Source organism: Prionailurus bengalensis, chromosome D1, assembly GCF_016509475.1.
Source record: "Prionailurus bengalensis isolate Pbe53 chromosome D1, Fcat_Pben_1.1_paternal_pri, whole genome shotgun sequence".
NCBI classification, from domain to species: domain Eukaryota; kingdom Metazoa; phylum Chordata; class Mammalia; order Carnivora; family Felidae; genus Prionailurus; species Prionailurus bengalensis.
Window position 1 is genome coordinate 46,027 of NC_057346.1, and position 3,662 is coordinate 49,688.

At 44.3% G+C, this 3,662-nt stretch overlaps 1 long non-coding RNA gene across 1 annotated transcript; it reads left to right on the forward strand.

Moving 5' to 3' along the window:
- The first annotated feature begins 790 nt into the window (after positions 1-790).
- LOC122482467 lies at positions 791-2,116 on the forward strand. Its single transcript, XR_006297186.1, has 3 exons — positions 791-859; positions 1,773-1,833; positions 1,948-2,116. It is a non-coding gene; the product is annotated as an uncharacterized LOC122482467 (long non-coding RNA).
- Positions 2,117-3,662: the final 1,546 nt, after the last annotated feature.

Genomic DNA, 3,662 nt, shown 5'->3' on the forward strand with positions numbered 1-3,662 from the left:
AGTTGAAACCATCTCAGTCAACACCACAAAGAAAATGGTCTGAGGGCAACACAACAACCCAGCCTTGCCAAGCATTGCCTTCTGCTGCCTTCACTATCAATGGAATGAGTCTTGTTAAAGTAGATTTGGCTCCATGAAGTTGAGAGTTTTCCACCTGAAATCTCTTTCCTGGAAGTAAACCCAGACTGTTTGACAGTTCATATCAGGTTGTACGTCAGGAGATGAGGTTGTTCTAAGAATGGCCTTTTGAAGATGGAGGCAGGGGTTGCAGTCCTGAACGCTAGCGATGTCTGGGAGTGAGCTGCAATGTTAGTGAAACCATATTCTGGAAGGTCGTCTTTCAGGTGATTGCCTGTGTCATGGTACAACTTTTGGACTGAGAATCAGGGCTCCCCATGGAGGTGTAAGACTAGTGATGATCCCTTGATTCATACCAATGGGTACAGTTGGTCAGATACGGTTTTTCACTCACTGATGAAATGGGTCTTCGCCATATCAAACAAAAGACCAACTCTGGGAAGGCACAAAGTACAATGTTATTTGATGACTTTATGATAAAGGAGAGGAAACGAGAACTAGAAAGACAGTTCCAATAGTAGAGACGTGGCAGCAGACAGAAGTTGAATTTTCTTGAACTTAAATGGAGTGTTCACTTAATTTCTCTGATTCGGTTGTCAGTCTGTGCATTTATGGGAGAAGTGGGGGAAGGGATATTTGCATAGGCCTTCAAGAGTGCTGGGAGGTAAAAAGGGAGAACCTCTGGACCTTGTTCCTGACTGTGTATGTATCTTTCCCATCTTAGGAAGCTGAAAATGACACTGTGAACTGGCGGCAAAGAAGAATCAGCTAGCAGCTGCAGGTAAAATTTGAAAATAGCTACAGAAGGGGCGCCTGGGTGGCTCCATCATTTAAGCGTCCAACTTCAGCTCAGGTCACAATTTCACAGTCCGGGAGTTCGAGCCCCGTGTCAGGCTCTGTGCTGACAGGTCAGAGCCTGGAGCCTGTTTCAGATTCTGTTACATCACTCTCTGTCCCTCCCCCACTCATGCATGTGCTCACTCTCTGTCTGTCTCAAAAATAAATAAACATTAGGAAAAAAATAGCTACAGAAGAAATAAACAAGTACAAGTGAGTTCAGCTAGTAATTACCAGGAGCTCATGAAACGGCTGTTATTTTTTGGTTTTTAATCTTTTTGAAAAGTTTGAAGTCAACATATGCATAGAGTATTAACAGATAAAAAAGGTAAGTTTTAGAAGGAATAAAATAATTAAGGTTCTAAACATTTGAAGATCTCAAGTAGTGAGCAGACTGTGTGGAAACTTTGTCCATGCTAACATTCCTCGGGGGTGGTGTCAAGTGTCATCATCTGTAGGAAAGCAGTGTGTCGTACAATGAATCATACCCATCAACGTGGTAGTGCCATTTCATGGCCCTTGTCTTTGCAACCCTGGGAAACATGGTGAGGATAAAAGTTATAAAAGAATAGATCTTTATGATAAAAGACACTTGTCACATGATGAATTAGAGAAAGATTGAAAATGGGAAGGAATTCCATGAACTCTGAACCCTACAGGCATGGGATAATGAGTAAGGAAAGGATGTAACAATAGCTTTGATCCTACTGTACATTGATAATCATGGGCAAAGTGTTTCATGTGTAAGAATAAATTGTATCAGGGGACAGATATGAGGTTGTTGGGATCGTGGGCAGCTTATTTAAAATCATACCCAATATTGGGCCTTATCTGACAAGAGCAATTGTAACTCACAGGCCACAAATTGAACAAACACGGGAACAGCTGCAGCAGGCAGAGCTCACCTTTAGATACCAGGTAACCTGAGTTCTGCCTGACATACTGAACCCTTAGCACCTCACGCAGGTGAGTGTAGTGGCCCTTGGAATCCCTAACCACGGGCTTTTCATTGTTGGCTTTTTCCGCTTGCAGTTCATGAGAAGAATGCTCAGGACAACCTGGTAAGTGTTTTCTTGTTTCCTCCTCTTTCTTTGGTGCACAGTGTGGCACCACCTTCCGACTGAAGGTGGATGTGTTTTTTCTCCCCCAGATCAAGACTCAGATCTGGGACAGGGAGATGGTGGAGCAGGGCAGGGAGGTCGCTTACTTGAAATACAGGTGTGGTCATTTGACTTGCGTTTTTATGCGTGTTTCCAGGGATGACACCTGCACTGTTAGTTGTCTAGTAGACGACGTGGTGTTGCAACTCTTATAGAAGTCCATTATTTTTCTGTATCCAAGACTGGACGGGGATGGAACCAAAGAGGCTGCCTGAGGGATACACGAGGCAGAAACCAATCACTGCAAGAAGCCTCCAAGGAGAGGTAAGGAGCACGTTGTGATGTGCCGCAGTCCAATTTCTGCTGTGCAGCCTGTTCCTGTGTGTGATCATCGTGTGGTCTGGAAAGAATCACACGCACTAAGGACGGCAGGTGGTCTGAAGGGGTGACAGAAGGATGTTGTCCTCTGGTGCCACAGACAGTGAGGCACTTGTCCCTGTGACTGGTAGAGCTCATGCCCCTCCTCTGATGGTGACCCTCCCACCTCCTCTAGCATCCCCCTGTCTGAAGAGCCTGGAAACTTTCTTCCCACCCGGATACAATGTGAAGACTTTAGTTTATTTGAGGAGAAGGTCATTTATTCACTAGTTTGAAAAGTCTCTCTTTTGGTTTGTTTTGGGAACTGTAGCCCTACATCCGTCCACTCAAGTTCCATAAAGCTTAGCTTAGTCCTCTGATGGTATCAGTGCAACTCTGCAGCTTCACTGCTAACTTCTGACAGTTTTCCTTTTCTCAATAGTGTCAAATTAGTCTTTCCTTATATAATAACTGCTGTGGAAGGCAGCTTGTAGATAAGCTGGGAGATTGAACAATTTGCCTGAAGAAATGCACCCTTCTTGAGGACTCATTGAGGATATACACCAAACCAGTGTTCTCAGTGTTATTCTTTTTTGTTAAGTTTATTTATTTTGAGAGACGCATAGACAGAATGCCAAGCAGGCGTCACACTGTCAGTGAGGAACCCAACGCTGGGCTTGAATTCACAAGCTGTGAGATCGTGACCTGAGCCAAAATTAAGAGTCGGATGCTGAATTCAAGCATCCTCAGACTAATTCCTGATCTGTAATGAAATCGTGATTTCCCATGATGTATACTGAGAAAACTGTTTTACTGGTGAATTCTAAATTGCTAGTTGCGCCTGACCTGTCCACAGTTATGTGATTAATGATGAAACAACATGAACTAGGGCACCGTGAGGTCTTTATCAAGGTGAGGGGACGGTTCTCCCCCTTAACCTTGGGGGTCACCTGAGGCATTTGGGATACCCTCTGCCTCTGGTCAGGGACCTGACTGTAGGGAATAGTTTAAGATATTTGAGGAATGAGTTCAGGGATTGTTTTCATTCCGCACTGTTCTCTAAAAGCAGAATAAACCTCTGTCCCTTCTAGGGTCTTTAGTAGATCGAGAAACTGCTGAAACCTCTGTGGGTTACAGCGGCTCTGACTGTACCAAGAATGCAGACAAGGGCAAGGTAAATGCCGGGACCATTCTCAGTTGTAACTCTTTTGGGAAACCCTCATCTTTATGTACAGTATGCTCTCCTGGCCTTGTCTCATTTTGCATGTTGTGTGCTATGTCTGTTTGTTC